The 20,980-nt window shown below is 37.1% G+C and overlaps 1 long non-coding RNA gene across 1 annotated transcript in view; it reads left to right on the top strand.

Moving 5' to 3' along the window:
• The window catches only part of LOC308622979, a 108,780-nt gene that overhangs the window by 15,421 nt on the left and 72,379 nt on the right, over positions 1-20,980 (top strand). Inside the window, exon 2 of the long non-coding RNA XR_014016716.1 lies at positions 3,088-3,135. This is a non-coding gene — a long non-coding RNA (uncharacterized lncRNA). The remainder of the gene's footprint in view (positions 1-3,087; positions 3,136-20,980) is intronic.

The following is a 20,980-nucleotide window of genomic DNA, read 5'->3' as shown; positions in this document are numbered from 1 at the left end:
GTGGATAGTGACCTGTGCTCGCACACAGGCTTCTTGGTGGCGGCAGCAGCAGCCTTAGCGTCTCATGCCCGTCTCTGGGGTCCTCGCTTTTAGCCGCGGCTCGCGCCTGTCTGTGGAGCTCCTTTAAGCAGCGCTCTTAATCCCCTCTCCTCGCGCACCAGGAAACAAAGAGGGAAGAAAAAGTCTCCTGCCTCTTCGGCAGGTCCAGACTTTTCCCCGGACTCCCTCCCGGCTAGCTGTGGCACATTAGCCCCCTGCAGGCTGTGTTCACGCCGCCAACCCCAGTCCTCTCCCTGCGCTCAGACCGAAGCCCGAGCCTCAGCTCCCAGCCCCGCCCGCCCCGGCAGGTGAGCAGACAAGCCTCTCTGGCTATTGAGTGCCGGTCGGCACCGATCCTCTGTGCGGGAATCTCTCCGCTTTGCCCTCCGCACCCTTGTTCCTGCGCTCTGCTCCGTGGCTCTGAAGCTTCCCCCCTCCGCCATCCGCAGTCTCCGCCCGCGAAGGGGCTCCTAGTGTGTGGAAACCTTTCCGCCTTCACGGCTCCCTCCCAGAGGTGCAGGTCCCGTCCCTATCCTTTTGTCTCTGTTTATTCTTTTTTCTTTTGCCCTACCCAGGTACGTGGGGAGTTTCTTGCCTTTTGGAAGGTCTGAGGTCTTCTGCCAGCGTTCAGTAGGTGTTCTGTAGGAGTTGTTCCACGTGTAGATATATTTCTGGTGTATCTGTGGGGAGGAAGGTGATCTCCGTGTCTTACTCTTCCGCCATCTTCCCTTCGTCCCCTGTAATTTTTTTTTAATTGTCAGTTTGTATTTGCTTTGTGGTATGATTTGCTGGTAATTAAGTAGAAATGAGTATTTAATGTAGTATATTCACCAATATCGTGTGTGTCAGTAGAGAACTTTATAGTGTACTGTATGGGTTTTTCCCTTTACTTCCAATTGAAGTGGTTTGAAAGGAAAAGTGTCAACTGACTGTTTACACACTTCTAAATGACCAATTTGACAGAATTTTTTTCAAGAGAGCAGTTTATGAGACACTTTAGCTAAAACTGTTGGGCATTGCATATAAATAACCATATTGCTTACAGATTGTTGTTTTATAGCTCTGGACTAATAAAACAGAAATAAGGTAGGGCTCTTTAATGTTTATGGAGCTTGGTCTATTTGAATTTGAGTGTAACATCTGGGATCATATCAGCCAGGACGGGCTAGGTTATGCTCCACTAACAACATCTCAGTGGCTTAACCCAACAAAGGTTTATTTCTTCTTTGGAGTCCACTGTGCATCTGCATGAATCTCCCAGACAATTGTCCCTGTTTGACAAGTCATGCTTCCAGGCTGAGGAAGGTGCCATCATCTTGGAACATATGGCCTTATTAGTCATGTGGCAGGGAAGATAGAACATAGGAGATTGCAGGTTAAATCTTTAGTGTTTTCACCTGGAATGGACATAGGTGACTTCCAGTCACATTTTCTTGACCCAGCAAATTACATGGGCAGATTTAAGCAGTTGGGGAAGTTTAATCCTCCCATGTGGCATTGGAGAAGGAGAAATTCCTGAGTGTGAGCTGTCCTAACTAGCTTTCCTATTTGTTTACCTTTATATGTGGTTATTCAGGATGGTTATTAAGAAGGTATTTGCTAAGTGCACAGATGCCATATCTCACACCAAATTATTCTAATTTCATTACGGTCATTTGGGGTCTGTATTTATATTTCACTTAATGTATTCGTAATTTGCTTCTAAATGTTTGGGCTTCTTCTAAATGAGAGTCTGTACCAGATGCTACAGTTTCTGGTTTCTCAAATGGGCTAACACATTCCATAGGGTGTTGAATGCTAAAGGATACAGATGGTGGCCTTTGCATTTTACATAATGGTAAGTAATCACAACATAATTTTTGTGGTAAAACAAAAACAAACACACCTCAGAATACCAAAAAAAAGATGAATTTTTAAGAGAAAATATAAGACCTCAGTGAAATTTTATGCTGAAGCAGGTTGCTTATAGCTATGTCTCAGAGGAACGTATGTCCTTTCCTCTGCAACAAAGATTACTTCACTGGGCAGGGTTAAGAAACACTGCTTGTGCACCTACTTTGTTATTCAACTTTGATTTGGATATTTCCTTAGTTGTGTTCATTTTGGTAGAAATGATCATATCATGTTTTTGAAGGTGGAGCTCCTTCAGGAACCCATTGTTTTATTCATCATGAAAATGAGGTTTTCTTTTGCAAAGAGGAACTCAAAATTTCTATTCTGTGTCCTACTAGTAGTTAGGTAGGAGAAACTGGATAATAAAATCGACCATTGTGTTTGTTATTCTAGACCACCTCATGGAACTGTGGGAAGATACTGAGCTATACCCACTCTTCCTCATTTTACCATGTGATTCTCTCTACTTATGGTTCATACTACCTATAGCTATTTGAGTCTGTATTCATTCCTTCATCAGACAACTTGGGAGCATCTACTGTGTGTGACTGGCATTGCGCTAGGTGCTGAGGATTAGGACAAGATGACTAAGACAGTTCCTACCCTCAGAGACATTGTGTCTAGGACATAATGGCTGCAGGGGTTGTGAAAAATCTCTCATTCATTTCACATATATTTATTGAGCACTGGTATGTGACAGGCATCCAATACTACAGCGAATAAGAAGCAGTAGAGTGTAGTGTATAAGACCCAGGCAGCCTGGAATCAGATTACATTGTGGGGCTTCATGGAAGCTCTTTAACCACCTTATGCCTCAGTTTCCTCATATGTAAAATTGGGGTGCTGCAAAATTTACTGATGTTATAGAATTCTTAGGAAGATCCTATGAGTTGGTATATATAAATCACTATGTAACTTTTAGCTCCTACTATTATTTGTCACATTTTTCCCTCATGCTTTACTCCCTCCTCAAATCTATATTCTTTCCCATCTCTCCTTTCCATTCCCTTAGACCAAGCAGTCCCAGTAATGAACCATTAATTTGAATATTGTAGTTTATCAGTAACCTGTTAAAAATACTGCCTGTTAAAAAACAGTGAAAAAATATAGCTCTAGCATTTTCTATAACCCTTTCTTTTGTTTGTTTCTTTGTAGTCATGAAAAAAGCCATTGCAGATCACATTCTTCAACGGACTTAACCAGGTAAGATGTCTTGCCCTTGATCCAAGGGCAAGACAACCCCAATCAGAAGTTGTGTTTTGCAGGAGCCTCTTCCACTTTGCCAGATGCTGAAAGTCTGGAATGTCTCCTGTCTGCCCCCATTACCAGGGCCGTATGCTTGTTCCATGAGCATAGGTGGGCATTCATCAGGGGGGCACACAGTTGAAAACAACCTGCGGGGCTACCTTGGCAGCAGAGCAGCCAGTACCGGCAACTTAAGAATTTTATACTGCTTTTATGAAGTGCTTTGCCAGTGTGGTTTAACTTTGCAAAGAAATAGGTGTGGAGAGAACTCAATGGAGACCCATTCTTTGTCAGCATTTGCATTTTATAGGAAGCATACATATACATTTCCCATTTCTATAGTAATATGGCTTTAATCTTAACGAATGCCATTTTGGTGTTTCTCTTCAGAGAGTGGAATTAACATTCACATGTGAACAGAAGATGTTAAAGTATTATTAGTCTTCTGAGGGTTTTGCTTCTGGCTATGCACTTTTAGAGATTTCATCTTGGTTAAGGGGAAGCAAAATACTACCATTTCTGCTTGTTAGAAGGAAACTCTCCAAGGTTTCTATTTCAGGCCAGGGTTTTGATTTTTCAAAGCAGAAAAAATGTTTTTTCCTGGACCCTGAATATAACCTGAAGTCAAAAATCAATTGAAAAGCCAGCAAAAAATTGGCCATGAGTGCTGTTAGAATCTTTTATTGGTAACAGTTTTCTGGTTATTACTAACACATTTCTTAATTAACTTCCTAGGTCGTTAATATAGTTCTGTGTAATTTTAGAAGCTCTATTTTTTTGGTGCTTATATCTTGCTTCGCTCCACAAAGAGTGTAAGTTGACAAACCCCATTTTGTGCTGATGAGGACTTGGCTTGAAGAGTCATATAAAAGAATGGGTTTAGAATACTGTTTAATTTCATGCCTTTGCTGCCCATCTTTTCTCTAAAATATGGAGCCCTTCTTGCTCAGCTACTCTCCAAGCCGTGATCATTTCACCTTATATAGAGATTCTTGCTTATCAGATAAACATGTGCATAGTATCCCGGATTTTGGTTATATAGTAGTCAGTATGGGGGTGTGAAACTTAACTTTTGTTAGTGTAACTTCACTTACACACACATAGACACACATCTGCCTTTCAATTGTAAAATTTATCTTATAGAATCTAGGTTTTCATCTTGCATACTTTTGTACTTAAAAACAAAGTATAACATTCCAAATCCTAAGGTGGTGTTCTGTCATAATAAAGACAGCCTTCTCACTAAAAGAATATTTATCAAGGGCCTTATTAAACCATGCAGTTATCTTTTTAAATCCTCCCAAGGGCTCTACAAGGTAGATATTGTTATCCCCACGCAACTGATAAGCTAACTGAAGGTCTGAGATGTTAAAGGACTTGGCTAATGTCACAGCTTTTAAGTGGTAAAGCTGGGATGGATTCAGTCACAGCAAGCTCTGAAGGCAGCATTGAATTTCAGAAGGCAGAATTTCAGTGTGGTCCTTGGACCAGCTGCCTCAGTGTCTCCTGGGAGTGTGTTAAAATGCAGAATCCTGGGCCCCAATATCATGGGATCTGAATCTGTATTTTAAGATAATCAGGTGACTATATTCACATGAAAATTTGAGAAGGGGTGTATCTTTCTTTCTTTCTTTCTTTTTTTTTTTTTGTGGTACACGGGCCTCTCACTGTTATGGCCTCCCCCGTTGCGGAGCACAGGCTCTGGACGTGCAGGCTCAGCGGCCATGGCTCATGGGCCCAGCCGCTCCGCGGCATGTGGGATCTTCCCGGACCGGGGCTTGAACCCGTGTCCCCTGCATCGGCAGGCGGACTCTCAACCACTGCGCCACCAGGGAAGCCCCAGAGTATATGCTTAAAATAACTTCTGGGCAGTTAACTATCAGACATTGAAAGCATTCTATTTAAGACACTTTTCATCTTTGGGCCTTTGTGATTTTTACCTAGTTACAGGTTAGATTATAGTTCATTATCCTTCAGCTGTTTTGCTTCTGTATCTGGCTTTGAGCTAGTCTGACAAGGGTCATGTGTCGTGCTGGCTTCTGTGAGGTTTCTTAATGATCTGTTTTGGTGGTATTATTGTTAGTTTATTATTGTTAGTTAAAATGACCTTGTGACTATAAAGCAAGAAAAATTGATTCTGTCCTAACTGCTTGATCTTTCCATGTATTCAGGTAATCTTCTTGTCACATTCCTCGCCAGACTTACCTTTGCTTGTTTAATTCTTGAAAAAGGTTGACTTTTTCCTTGTCTACTAGTTCAAATCATTAGAAGTGACTTGCAATGATAAAATCTACTTAAAACAGGCAAGATAAAAGGAACAATTATAGAAACAAGTTTAAGAAGCTAAAACATATTTATATTAAATGAATATGAAATGAATTAGTTGCTGCCGTTGAAAACTGAATTTAATTCTCCTCTTTCGGGCAGTGAAGTCAAACAGGGGAGTGTAAGAGGCTGCCGAGCTCTCAAAGTAGGATGAATAGAATCATTCATGTTCATCTGGAGAGAAACACATTTTCCTGCAACTGAATACTAAGAGGAATATATTAGGTGTCTTTTTGCATAAAAGGTCATAATGTAACATGATGTATAATGTCATATTTTTTGAAAAAGAAAATGAAAAGAATCTTAAAAATATACCTTTCTTATGTTAGTCTTCAATAAATGCTAAGGTCATGAAATTTAGATTTTGTGAAGTGATTTTGGGGAGGGAATGAAAACAGTATGATGATAGTATATTGCTTCTTGATGATTAAACAGTTGAATACAGTGACAAGAGCTTGAGAACTTTATCTAAATGTGTAATTTAACATGACCTTTGGACTGAACCTCCCTGAAGTGGGCTTTTTTGGCAATCAATTCTGGATTTTCAGATGAGTGTGTAAAGTAATAATAGGCTATTGGCTCAAGGAGGCTTAGAATACCAGGCATGTCGGCGGTAATGTTGACATCCCGTTGTGAAAAGCATTTTTCTTTTCTTTGTGGGAACTCTCACTGTTTCAAACATCTTCTGATTAGATAATGGAGGAGACCAGTTTTTTGAGAGCATGTAGGTTAGTCGGCAACCCTGTAACAAAAGAAGCAAATCTCAAGTATCTTTCCCAGAATTGTTATGGATGATTATTAAAGACTATGGCTACATGAATATATATATTGGGTTGATCAAAAAGTTTGTTTGGGTTTGTCCATAAGATATGTTATGTAAGATGTTATATATTTTGCTGAAAGCAGATATTTTTTAAAATGAAAAATCCAGTCGACCATGTTTGGATCATTCAACATTAAACTATCTTGAGGCTCAGTTTTGTTCCAGTTTCTTTCTAAACAGTGGAATAATTATTGAACAAAGCATGACTCAAATCTCAAGGTGTTCTCAAACTGGTAAGGGAATAAAACTCTCTTAACCTTTACATAAGTAGAAATAATATTTTATACATTTATATTACAAATTAGGATACAGCCCTAAAAAAACTGGTTGATATTTTACCCCAGAATCATTGGAAATACTTGCTAAAAGTGCAGAAAGATAATTCATGTGAGTACCAAAATCTCCATTTTAAACAAAACCCCGAGGTGATTCAGATGCAGGAGTCTTTGGTGGACACTTTGAGAAATAATGGATGAGAATGGTAACCTTATATTTAATGGAATGACAGGTCATTTTGGGTACGTGGAGACCCAGTTAAAGTGTAATGACTAAGGTCATCTGTAGAGACTGATCTTAATAATCACCTTACAATTTTATTTGAAGCAAGTTATCCATGTTAATCTCCAGGCATGAAATGTAATGATCTGTTTTATTATTGTTAATTTATGCTCAAGCTTCCTTTTGCTCTTCTTTTTAACCAACATAACAATTATACAGGCTAACTATTTGCCTCAGGGAGATACTGTAATAGGACTAATTAAATATTTAATATTTTAAAGGACTTAAACAACCTTGTAAGTAATACGTTAAGAGAAGATAAAATCATGATGTTCCCTTTAGTTGGAGGAATGTTAATGAAGCCCTGGGATCAGGCATCCTTTTAATACCCATGTCTTGTATCTGTCCGGAGGCAGGAGAGCATAATGGTTAAATTAATGGCTTTGTAACTCATGGCAGATTTTCTACTTCCTATCTGTGAGGCCTAAAGCAAATTGCTTAGCCTTTGTAAGCCAATTTCTTTTTTGTCACCTATGGTAATATGAATACCGTCTACCTTTCTGGATTGTTGTGATGGCATATAATATATGTGTCCAATAAAAGAAAGTGGTTTTTATTAATATGAATTAATCTCATAGACTACAGATTTACCAAATTTGAGACTTATAGATTTCTTTTTTTAAACTAGAAATGTGGCTAGGATTTTGGAAATGGATATTCATTTTTAGAACTGATCTCAAATCTGGAATTGAGAAAGAGTAACAGAAGAGAAAAGTAGTAGTAGGAGGAGGAGGAGAAAATACCTCTAAATGCAACCTCAAACATGGGCTAAAAACAAAGAGAAAGCAATCTCTGTGCAGAGGACGGAGACTTATTGTAGATATGTATAGTTGGTACAAAAATGCCCTCACTGGGGCTTCCCTGGTGGCACAGTGGTTGAGAATCCGCCTGCCAACGCAAGGGACACGGCTTTGATCCCTGGTCCGGGAAGATCCCACATGCTGCAGAGCAACTAAGCCAGTGTGCCACAACTGCTGAGCCTGTCCTCTAGAGCCCACGAGCCACAACTACTGAGCCCGCGTGCTGCAACTACTGAAGCCCGCACGCCCATGCTCCACAACAGGAGAGGCCACCACAGTGAGAAGCCCGCGCACCACAACGAAGAGTAGCCCCGCTTGCCGCAACTAGAGAGAGCCCATGTGCAGCAACAAAGACGCAGTGCAACCCAAAATAAATAACTACAATAAATAAAATTTTTAAAATGCCCTCACTGACATGGACAAATCACAGAATCATCAGATGTCAGCATATAGAGATCATATAGGATATGATTCATTTTCTAGGTCACAGGTTAGTAAATGAATCTAAATTCATAGAATGTTTTCATCATGATTTTTTTTAATGGCATCTTATTTTTTCAAAGTTCACACAGAAAAAGGAACTAGACAAACCAAGATTTAGAAAAGTTATCCTTTTGACAACTAACTCAGAATTAATTGAATAAGCATTTAAAATACATAAACAGGTACATATAACATTTCTGAAAGCTTCTTCTCTGATTTATTAGATCTTTTTTTGAAGGTTTTTCCTTTACAACTAAAGATGTTTTGTGAACTCCTTTCTAAAGGAAAGTCTGAATGTAAAATTTGCCCATGTGGTTTTTCCTGATGATATGAATTGCAAAGTTTGGGGAGGCCCAAATAATGAGATTTCATTGTACATTCCAAGTCCCCCAGCCTTGTAATTTAGCTTCATATTCTATAGGCAAAGGAAGCCATGTTCCCAACTCTGTTCATTCATTCAACAAATGTGATTGCTGCTGTGTGCTAGGTCATTAGAAAAGAGAGTGGAGCTTAAATTGTCTCAACAATTATGTATTTTTTCTGATCTTCTTAATGTGCCATCACTAAGTATTCTTGATTAATTCTTAAAAATTTATTAGCTACATATAGGTTTTATGAGATCTTATTGCAAAATCAGGGTGAGGTTCCACTTACCTTTCATGCAGGACAGGTACAATTGATCCATATTGTTCATGGGTTCCATTTTTGTGACTTCTCCTATTCACTAGAATTCCTCTGTAACCCTAAAATCAGCTCATAGCAGTTTTTTTCTTTTTTTCTGATGGAACTGTCCTGTATCTTTTTTTTAATACTTTTATTTTTTTATTAAATTTTTTTGAAGTATAATTGATTTATAATGTTGTGTTAGTTTCAGGTGTACAGCAAAGTGATTCAATCATTGAGTAGAGTTCCCCATTCTATGCAGTAGGCCCTTGTTGGTTATCTTTTAATATATAGTAGTGTGTGTATTTTAATCCCAAGCTCCTAATTTTAACTCTCCCCCATGTTTCCACTCTGGTAACCATAAGTTTATTTTCAAAATCTGTGAGTTTGTTTCTGTTTTCTAAATAAGTTCATTTATGTCTTTTTTTAGAATTAGATTCCACATATGAGTGATATCATATGCTATTTGTCTTTCTCTGTCTGACTTACTTCACTTAGTATGATAATCCCTAGGTCCATTCATGCTGCTGCAAATGGCATTATTTCATTCTTTTTTAATGGCTGAGTAATATTCCATTGTATATACGTACCACATCTTTATCCATTCCTCTGTCATGGCAGTTTTGAGGTCATTCATGGACATGTGGGTGAAAAATTTGAGTTGACCCATGTACACGGTCCCAGCTGGGGTTAAACAAGGCTGATGCTCTTGCTCTCTTGATTCACCTCTCCTAAGGTAAACACACGTCCTTGACTTGGTCTGTTTAGTGCCATGGTTATTGCATTCTCCAACTTTTTGTTGGTGATTTAAAATGAACTCTAAGCTTAGTGCTGAATGGCTGTCAGGTGTTTCTGTACAGAAGAAGCCTTTAATGTGCCTTATGGAGAGAATATGTGGGGTAAAATTCATGCAGGTATGTTGGCCGTGATTTCTACATTAATGAGTCAACAGTATACATTTAAAAATGTGTCTTTAAAACTGAAACATACATAAAACAGAGTTTTGTATTGGTTGGTGGATGAAAATACTGTGATCAGAAGCTTGCAGGAATCTAACCCTCTATTTCTCCTGGGAGCATCCAGTGTTTCAGGGTTTTCAGTGACTTGATAGAATATAGTTACCATGAACAAAGAGAACCAATTGTATTTGCCTTTTTTGAGGAGTTTGAGAAATGCTTGTTCACCAATTATCCCTTTTAATGGAAGCTGAGACTGTGATTCTTTCTGACCCGTAAGCAACTAGTAAGTAAATACAGAGGGATGGAGAAATGAAAATTATACATAAGGCTCAACCATAATTTTTGTTTCTTTCCTTATAAACTGAAAAAATAGATAAGCCTGCTGCTCATGAACAACAAAATGAACCTAGAGGGTTTTGAAGCCTAGAAAAAAGTTTGTAACATGATGGAAATCTCTTAGTGGGTAGAGATTTATCTGTCCTGTTGGTTACTTTATCACCTGTGCCCAGCACAGTTGCTAACACACAAGGAGTGCTCAAGGTGTTTTTTAGAAAATAAGTTAGACATAAATTGACACTACAAGTAGTTTTGACAGTGATTTGATAGGGCAAAAATTTAGTGATAAAAATAAAAGTTGGAGAAATACAAGAAGCATTTATCTGATGGAGACTAGAAGTCAGGAGACAAAGCCTTTTAGGATTGGCTGGGAGAACCATCTCTGTCACTGGGCCGGGGCAATGACGGCATGTGTGTCCCCAGATCCACCTTACTGGGCTTAGTCATTAATTCTCTGTGTGATCTGGGTTAAGTGGTTCTGCTTCTTTGGGTCTTGGTTTCTAATTATTACCTTGATAATCAACTTGATTATAAGACCACAGAAAAAGTCACTTACAAACTTTTGCAAATATATGTGAGAGCTGAGAATATAGTTAGATGTGAATTCTGAGGGTCTATACTGGAGAGAAAAAGGAGAAACACAATTTAAATTGAACTGAATTTGTTTCTATGAATTAAGTGTACTATCTTGAGCAGCTTGGGATGATCTAACCTGTTTGCTTGTTCGCTGATGGAAACCTGTGTGGCCTACCCTGAATGTAGCTGATGGACAAAATTCCTTGGCAAAATATAAAGAAAAGAATCGAAAGTCTTGGGAATATAGGAACACTGAAGTGGATTTATCACTAGCAACTTTTCACCTTCCATACTATGACCTTCAAGTAGCCTCAATTTGACATTGATTTAATAACTTTTGGAATAAGAAAAAAAAAAAGGAAGAAAAAAGGAGGAAATAAACTCTAGAATGATAGACCTAATATTTCTTCTTGTGTTGTATTACAACCAGAATTTGAATCTAGACCAGGTAAACAACCATCAATCTAAATACAAAAATTTTAAAAATCATTTTGGCCAGCTGCAGTCATACCCAGCACTCCAATAAGCTACTACTCTCTGATGTCAGTATTTGGGATTATGATCTTTTTAAAGCACTTCTAGGATTACAATAAAGCATATCAAAAAGTACCTGTTATTTCTTGGTGTTCGTATTTAGTTAACTTATGGTTTCACTTTTTTAATGGAACTATGTCTTCTTGGACATCAAATATCACTTGAAAGTCAACTGGAAGCTTTTGCTAAATAAATGATTAATGCTTTGTGACAGGCTTTCACCGCACATAAACTAGACAGACATTCCAACAACTCCTAGCTTAGAATAACTTTTCTACAATTACCTTTTTTCCTCAAAGCTTTATACTAGAGTAATTTTTAGAAAGCATTTTAAGAACAACAAAAGATGCAATGCCATAAAAAATTCAATCATACGCTACCCTCCTCCCAAATAAAACCAGCAACAACCTCAACTGAAGTGACAATTGGATAAACAGATACTGTAGGTGCCTGGAAGTGACAATTATTCTTCTGCATGGATACAATCAAGTTTTTTTAAATAATAAAAATGTAAAAATTCCAGATTTCAGAAATCATAAAATGTGCAACCTATTATTAAATAAATGGCAAGCATAAAATATATCATTGTCTTACTTAACCATCATAACAAACCTATAATATGGTATTACCATATCCTCTCCTTTTAAAATTAGATTAGGAAGTGAGTCTAAGGCTAAAAGATGTGAAATAACTTTACCAAGGTCACAAAGCTAATACGTTATGGGGCTGAGTTTCCAATGACCTAATGCCCAAGCTTGCAACCACTTTTGTATACTTTCTCCAACTACAAGCTAAGGAAGCGGACTTGGTGATCTTTTCCTGCTCAGAAATACTATGCTTTTCATTTATATTCACTTTTGTTATTTATCAATATATGTACAAACATTATAACGTTTCTATAACCACTCTGCAATTCTCTTTTGTATTCTGCTCTTTTTTTACTTAACCTTATTAAGAAACAAAACTCACAAATAAGTTGTCTTATTTTTCCTAATTTATTTGAAAAAATACATATCTAGAAATAAGTCCAACTGAATTTGAAAATAATGTTCTTTCAATATGTCCTGGTATGACCTTTATTTTCCTGTAAATGGTTAAACATGGAAGAAAGAATCATCAAATGTTAAAGCATGATAGTGGAACTGCCTACCTATGGCAGATATGGTGCTTGACTCTCTCAATGTCTGTTTTGGTTTACCTGCAGTGCACTTTCCTGTCCTGCAGAGGCTGGTAGGCTAAATACTTCATTTCCCAGATACCCTTGCAGCTGGAAGTCCCAATGTGGTTTAGGTTCTGCCAATCAGGAGCACCTGCAGGAGACTGGAATTTGGAAATGCAACACCACAGCCTTGGTGACAGCTTATTATTTCTCAGATTATGGCTAATTATGTTGTGACCCTGGCACAGCTTCCTGGTTCCATCAGTGGTAATAGACTCTTTGGCAGGGCAATTCTTTGGCAGTGTTTTGGGTGTCACTCCTCCTCCTTAAACACTTCTAAAAATGTTGTAAGACCCTAATATGCAACATTAAATCCATTCTTAGATGTAAAGGTGCTAGAATGGCTTCTGCTCTATGCAGTTGAGTCCTGATTAAGATGACTTCTCTCATTTCTGACTTTTAGATTTTTTTCTCCATCCTTATAAACTGTAAGATTTGGGATAATTTTGGAGTAATAGTTTTTTGTTTTTTTTTAAAAATCAAATAAGAGTCATATACTAAAATAATGGAAATTTCCCTTTCTTTCTGGATCTACTCAAGATAGGAATAAACTGCTCTTCTTAGGAAACAAATTTAAGCTGAATAAAAATCCAGGATATTGAAGGCCCTGAAGTTTAATTTCATAAATGTTTTTACTTTTCCTATTTTTTTTACCTTAAACCTCTGATTTGTGTACTTATAGCTGGGCTCAACTAATTTCATAAGACTTGCTGTAGGTTAGTAAAGCTAAACAGAAGACTTCCATTCATTATTAAGTTATCTACATGAACTTACTGAAGAAATAGAGTAAATTTTTCTAAGTTCTTTAGTAGACTCAGGAATTGTTGTCTGGACACTAGAACTGATTTTAAATATTATTATTTAGCATACTATTGTGGAATATTGACAGGTTAGTACCTGTCAAACATTGTAAAGAAATGGTTATGTTGTTAATCCCAACATATCATATACAAAATGATTTTAATCTATTCCTTTATTTTTTTACTGTTCAAATGACAGAACTAAAATATACAGGGTAACCACGAGAGACCTAATTGTTTTGATGACATTTAGGGTCCTATTATTATTAGACTCAAACATTTTTATTATCTTAGTATCAAAAATTCTATCTAAATTTACTTATGTATTGGCAATTATAATGACATTAAATCAATTGAAAATTGGCCTTCAGCTCCATTGTTATACTTCAACATGTCCATTGATTGAAAAAAGTCAGCGTCCCTTTAAATATGTCACTGTTAACATTTAGCAATGAGCATTTGCAGCCTTATTGTGTTTTCTCTATAAATGCCTTCCTTGTAGCACCTAAGACATGGCTTTATACAGACTCAAAGTCAAGTTGTCTTAAAAGAGTTATTCAGTAATGAGTTGATTATGGGTCAGAGCTTCTGAGCAGTTCAATTTTAGTTTTCAGTTGGAAATTTCCTTTTCACATCTCTAAAACGGCTTCGTCTATAGAGATAGGTAATCAAAGGTAAGGAAGTCTTTATAATCTGCGGAGTACTGTGAGCCATAGGGGTGCTCTGCGTCTTCCTTCCATTCTGTCCTCAATGGCCAGGACTTTTCTATTTCTTACATCAATGTTTCTATACTGTCTGTCCTAGACTTCCTGGAATGGTTTTGGTCAGTTTCAATTTTTTTTCATTGGGTAATTGACACTGCTTATCAGCACACCAGAACAGAACCCACCAGGCTCCCTCCTTTGCTCTGTCCAGTTTGCTCCCTCAGTCCCCACAAAGAGACCTAATATTAACTCATGCACACATTTTGTTGTTGTTTAAACATGATCTATATATCATGCTACAGGTAACATGTAATCAAGCTTGTATACTCCCCTTTTGTTGGGCATGTGAAATGTGTCCAGTTTTTCACTACTATGAATAGTTGTAAAAAGTCTTAATTTTTCTTTTAGGTTAATTTTTCTGTCCATATTCCCCAGGTGGAATTAACAAGTTAATGGGCAGGAAGCATTTCATTCACTCATTCCTTCATTAAGTATGTATTCATTTCCCAATATATACCAGAACTTGTGCCTGCTGCTGGGCATATGATGGTGATTATTAAAAGATAACAACGATATTGTTTCTGCTCCTAATTTTACAGGTCTTGTCACAGATGCCTGATTGCTCTCCAGAAAGAGTGAGCAATTTGCAGAACCCCTAACCTTTCTCATTCCCTCCGATCTTTCTAATGTTAGTTTTTAAATTTATTTCCTTTTTTTTTGCTAGTTTAATAATTGTGTCATGACACCTTAAAATTATTTTGATTTACATTTGCTTGATTATTTTCAGGTGATGTGCTTTTCTTTAAAAATAATCAGTTCATCTTTTCTCTTTGTTTTAATAGGATAATTGGTAAATTATTTTCTCTTTTACTAAATAGGAATTTCTATTTTTCTCTGTTTTCCTGGACTACTATTCTGAATTTTATATAGACAGTAACCAGACACAGTAGAAGAGTGAAGTTTCACAATTCTAATAAATACTCTTCTTGGAATAGAACATAGAATGAATTTAAAGATCATTAAAGTAATCATAATACAGTTGGCTTAAATGATTAAAAAACCCCTTGAGATCAAATAACATTTTTGCTTATCCATAAATATATTCACTCTAATTTTATGACAATATAGCTAGAAGAAGAGCATAATAAGATAATTAATGAGTCCTTTAGGAAACAAAGCTAAATTAAACCCATTTTTATTTACTTCAAGAAATCTTAAAGCAAAAATTATCTTTATCAAATCATCATTGAATAGGTTTCTTCTTCAGGAGCCTACAGACACTGTGAATTAAAAAACCTCTTAGTCTGATAGTAACATAAACAGGTTTCCCGACCTATTAATAACAACTTCACAGCCACAGCACTCACATAACTACTAAGCAACTTTAAATTGTGGGTTCAGCAGAGACAGCCCAGCTGAAGCCCAGGGTAGAGACGTCTACCCTGCCTGGCTTTAGTGAGTCGGTGCCTTTCTTTCCTACAGCTTCCAAGTCTTCCCTAGGCTTCCTCCCCGTTGAAGTTCTGGACCCCTAAACCTCCTCTTTCATGAGTTCTCCTCCAGTAGGTTTTGACTTGCATTCTAAGGGTAAAGATTGAATATGGAAATCCTTTGGGGGAGGAAAACAACATACACAAACAAGCAACAAAAATGAAACTCACAAAACTCAGATCAGAATAGAAGCTCATCCGTTTTTGATTTTGTTTTTTTTAGTTTTAGAAACAGGCAACATAGTGTTTCAACAGATTACTTCATTTCTCCCTCTGAGTTTCTCTCTCTGCCAATTTTCAGATTTCCTTATCCAATCTCCTGCTCTCCAGTACCCAAACAGAAACACACATATCACAGTTGATGATGTGGTGGGCTGACATTGATGAAATCTTCAAAAATAAGTTCTTAGTTTGAGCCACATGGGATTACTGATATTATCTCACTGTTTAAACCAATACCAAGGCCAACTGTGTATCTTTCTTTAGTAGGAATCCTCCTAAGTATATAAATGCTAATGGGGAGCAGCAAAGCAATGTGATAAAATCAAACAGAAACCACTGTCTGTCACCACCCAGGTTGATAGTGTGAAATACACAAAAAGTCAAACAAATCAAAATATGTTATAAAGCAGACTTTTTCATTTGTACCTTTGGCATGAATAGAAGCAATTATTTTCCCTTCTGGTTACTGGAATACTGGTGCTTCAGAGTAATGAATAGGTCCTTTTGTTCTGTTTACTCATTCATTACTTTAGAAACATTTATTGAGTGATGACTGCTGGACCCAGATTATGGTAGGATCCATGAGGAATACAAAAGGTGTCATGATTTCTTTCTTCCAGTGAAGTTCTAGTTGAGAAGCCCAAGACAGAAATCATGGAATAGTTTGAGAAAGATTCCAAGGCAAGCATATGATAGTAAAGAGCAGGATGAATTCCTAGGTGTGGTAGGAATTCAAAGTAAGAGAAAACATAGGTGATCAGGCCTGGGAAGACTTCTTGGGGAAGACTTCCAGGGAAAGAAGAGTTTTAAGCAAGGAAGCTATGCCAGGTACCCTGCTCAGCGTTAAACACATGTTAGGAAATGGTTTAGAAAAGAAAGTGTGTGTTTAGGCTTGTCAAGAAGGCTAGTCTGGCCTTTAGTTAGTATACTGATGTTTCCATTTGCTGTACAGTCCCCTAGATACTTTGATTCCATGATGCTTCTCTGGATGGCTGATCATTAAATGCTTTCTGATTCCATAATTGATCTGCCTAGCATTGTCAGTAAGTTTTTTTGTGGGTAAAGTTAAAGACAAAAAAATGTTAATCGTATTTTTCAGGACTTTGTGCCAGATTTTTCAGAATCTGTAGAAAAAAAAATACTGAAATTTAGCCAAGAAACTACTAAAATTTTCCTACACACCCAATATTCATGATTCCCACCAAAAAGAGATTGTTTTTTCTAATTCCTACTATCTGGGAGAGAAATTACAAGGCCTAGTCATTTAGCTACTGGATAAGAGATCAACTCACAAAACATAATAAAATAATGCAGTAAATCAAGGAGATATATAGGGCAGTGCTTTGCATTGAAGAGTGAATACAAATAAGGTTAAGCAAGGGTCTCCTCCCCTAGATTTTTTTTTTCTTTTACATAATTGCTTTGGGTTTAAGAGAAAAATAAGAGAAAAACTGAAAACAGTGAAGATACACCATGGCATGGGAAATTGCTGGAAGGGGGGCAGGGAAAGGTTGATAACTAGTGGAAAAGTGGGATGTAAGAATGTTTGTCTTTTTTTTCCCCAAAAAACAACATCTATCAATCTATTAAATATCTTCTTTTTGCCCGATGCTATAATAGGCACTTTTTTTTCTTTTTCACTTTTGAATTCTATTTTATTTATTTTTTTATACAGCAGGTTGTTATTAGTCATCCATTTTTTACACATCAGTGTATACATGTCAATCCCAATCGCCCAGTTCATCACACACACCCCCATCCCCTGCCGCTTTCCCCCCTTGGTGTCCATACGTTTGTTCTCTACATCTGTGTCTCAATTTCCGCGCTGCAGACTGGTTCATCGGTACCATTTTTCTAGGTTCCACATATATGCGTTAATATACAATATTTGTTTTTCTCTTTCTGACTTACTTCACCCTGTATGACAGTCTTTAGATCCATCCACGTCTCAACAAATGACCCAATTTTGTTCCATTTTATGGCTGAGTAATATTCCATTGTATATATGTGCCACATCTTCTTTATCCATTTGTCTGTCGATGGGCATTTAGGTTGCTTCCATGGCCTGGCTATTGTAAATAGTGCTGCAATGAACATTGGGGTGAATGTGTCTTTTTGAATTATGGTTTTCTCTGGGTATATGCCCAGTAGTGGGATTGCTGGATCGTATGGTAATTCTATTTTTAGTTTTTTTAAGGAACCTCCATACTGTTCTCCATAGTGGCTGTATCAGTTTACATTCCCACCAACAGTGCAAGAGGGTTCCCTTTTCTCCACACCCTCTCCAACGTTTGTTGTTTGTACATTTTCTGATGAAGCCCATTCTAACTGGTGTGAGGTGATACCTCATTATACTTTTGATTTGCATTTCTCTAATAATTAGTGATGTTGAGTAGCTTTTCATGTGCATATTGGCCATCTGTATGTCTTCTTTGGAGAGATGTCTATTTAGGTCTTTTGCCCATTTTTTTATTGGGTTGTTTGTTTTTTTAATATTGAGCTGCATGAGCTATTTATATATTTTGGAGATTAATCTTTTGTCGATTCATTTGCAAATATTTTCTCCCATTCTGAGAGTTGTCTTTTCGTCTTGTTTATGGTTTCCTTTGCTGTGCTAAAGCTTTGAAGTTTCATTAGGTCCCATTTTTTTTTTTTTTTTATTATTTCCATTACTCTAGGATGTGGATTAAAAAAGATCTTGCTGTGATTTATGTCAAAGAGTGTTCTTCCTATGTTTTCCTCTAAGAGTTTTACAGTGTTCGGTCTTAACATTTAGATCTCTAATCCATTTTGAGTTTATTTTTGTATGGTGTTAGGAAGTGTTCTAATTTCATTCTTTTACATGTAGCTGTCCAGTTTTCCTAGCACCACTTACTGAAGAGACTGTCTTTTCTCCATTGTATATCCTTGCCTCCTTTGTCATAGATTAGTTGACCATAGGTGCGTGGGTTTATCTCTGGGCTTTCTATCTTGTTCCATTGATCTATGTTTCTATTTTTGTTCCAGTACCATATTGTCTTGATTACTGTAGCTTTGTAGTATAGTCTGAAGTCAGGGAGTCTGATTCCTCCAGCTCCGTTTTTTTCCTTCAAGACTGCTTTGGCTATTCGGGGTCTTTTGTGTTACCATACAAATTTTAAGATGATTTGTTCTAATTCTGTCAAAAATGCCGTTGGTAATTTGATAAAGATTGCATTGAATCTGTAGATTGCATTGGGTAGTAAGGTCATTTTCACAATATTGATTCTTCCAATCCAAAAACGTGGTATATCTCTCCAACTGTTTGTATCATCTTTAACTTCTTTCATCAGTGTCTTATAGTTTTCTGCATACAGGTCTTTTGTCTGCCTGGGTAGGATTATTCCTAGGTATTTTATTCCTTTTGTTGCAATGGTAAATGGGAGTGTTTCCTTAATTTCTCTTTCAGATTTTTCATCATTAGTGTATAGGAATGCAAGAGATTTCTGTGCATTAATTTTGTATCCTACAACTTTACCAAATTCATTGATCTGGTAAGATGCCACCAAATCATTTGGTAAGATGCCACCATTGCTTTCTGGTGGCATCTTTAGGATTCTCTATGTATAGTATCATGTCATCTGCAAACAGTGACAATTTCACTCCTTCTTTTCCAATTTTATTCATTTTATTTCTTTTTCTTCTCTGATTGCCATGGCTAGGACTTCCAAAACTATGTTGAATAACAGTGGTGAGAGCAGACATCCTTGTCTTGTTCCTGATCTTAGAGGAAATGCTTTCAGTTTTTCACCATTGAGAATGATGTTTCCTGTGGGTTTGTCGTATATGGCCTTTATGATGTTGAGGTAGGTTCCCTCTATGCCCACTTTCTGGAGAGTTTTTGTCATAAATGAGTGTTGAATTTTGTCAGAAGCTTTTTCTGTATCTATTGAGATGATCATATGGTTTTTCTTCTTCAATTTGTTAATGTGGTATATCCTATTGACTAATTTGCATATATTGAACAATCCTTGCATCCCTGGGATAAATCCCACTTGATCATGGTGTATGAGCCTTTTAATGTTTTGTTGGATTTTGTTTGCTAGTATTTTGTTGAGGATTTTTTGCATCTATATTCATCAGTGATATTGGTCTGTAATTTTCTTTTTTTGTAGTATCTTTGTCTGGTTTTGGTATCAGGGTGATGGTGGCCTCATAGAATGAGTTTGGGAGTGTTCCTTCCTCTGCAATGGTTTGGAAGAGTTTGAGAATGATGGGTGTTAGCTCTTTTCTAAATGTTTGATAGAATTCACCTGTGAAGCCATCTGTCCTGGACTTTTGTTTGTTGGAAGATTTTTCATCACAGTTTCAATTTCATTACTTGTGATCAGTCTGTTCATATTTTCTATTTCTTCCTGGTTCAGTCTTGGAAGGTTATACCTTTCTAAGAATTTGTGCATTTCTTCCAGGTTGTCCATTTTATTGGCAAAGAGTTGCTTGTAGTAGTCTCTTAGGATGCTTTGTATTTCTGCAGTGTCTGTTGTTTCTTCTCCTTTTTCGTTTCTAATTTTATTGATTTGAGTCCTCTCCCTCTTTTTCTTGATGAGGCTGGCTAATGGTTTATCAATTTTGTTTATCTTCTCAAAGAACCAGCTTTTAGTTTTATTGATCTTTCCTGTTGCTTTCTTTGCTTCTATTTCATTTATTTCTGCTCTGAACTTTATGATTTCTTTCCTTCTGCTAACTTTGGATTTTGTTTGTTCTTCTTTCTCTAGTTCCTTTAGGTATGAGGTTACATTGTTTATTTGAGATTTTTCTTGTTTCTTGCGGTAGGCTTGTATAGCTATAAACTTCTCTCTTAGGACTGCTTTTGCTGCATCCCATGGGTTTTGGATCATCGTGTTTTCATTGTCATTTTTCTCTAGGTATTTTTTTATTTCCTCTTTGATTTCTTCAGTGATCTCTTGGTTATCTAGTAACGTTTTGTTTAGCCTACATGTGTTTGTGTTTTTTTTTTTGTTTTTGTTTTTTTTTTTTTTTTTGCGGTACGCGGGCCTCTCACTGTTGTGGCCTCTCCCATTGTGGAGTACAGGCTCTGGACACACAGGCTCAGCGGCCATGGCTCACGGGCCCAGCTGCTCCGCGGCATGTGGGATCTTCCTGGACTGGGGCACGAGCCCGGGTCCCCTGCGTTGGCAGGCAGACTCTCAACCACTGCGCCACCAGGGAAGCCCATGTTTGTGTTTTTTACGTTATTTTTCCTGTAATTCATTTCTAATCTCCTAGCGTTTTGGTCAGAAAAGATGCTTGATATGATTTCAATTTTCTTAAATTTACTGAGGCTTGATGTGTGACC

This window comes from Mesoplodon bidens (assembly GCF_964165515.1).
Source record: "Mesoplodon bidens genome assembly, chromosome: 9".
NCBI classification, from domain to species: Eukaryota; Metazoa; Chordata; class Mammalia; order Artiodactyla; family Ziphiidae; genus Mesoplodon; species Mesoplodon bidens.
The sequence above is the reverse complement of the archived record's forward strand: the minus strand, read 5'-3'. Positions and strand labels throughout refer to the sequence as shown.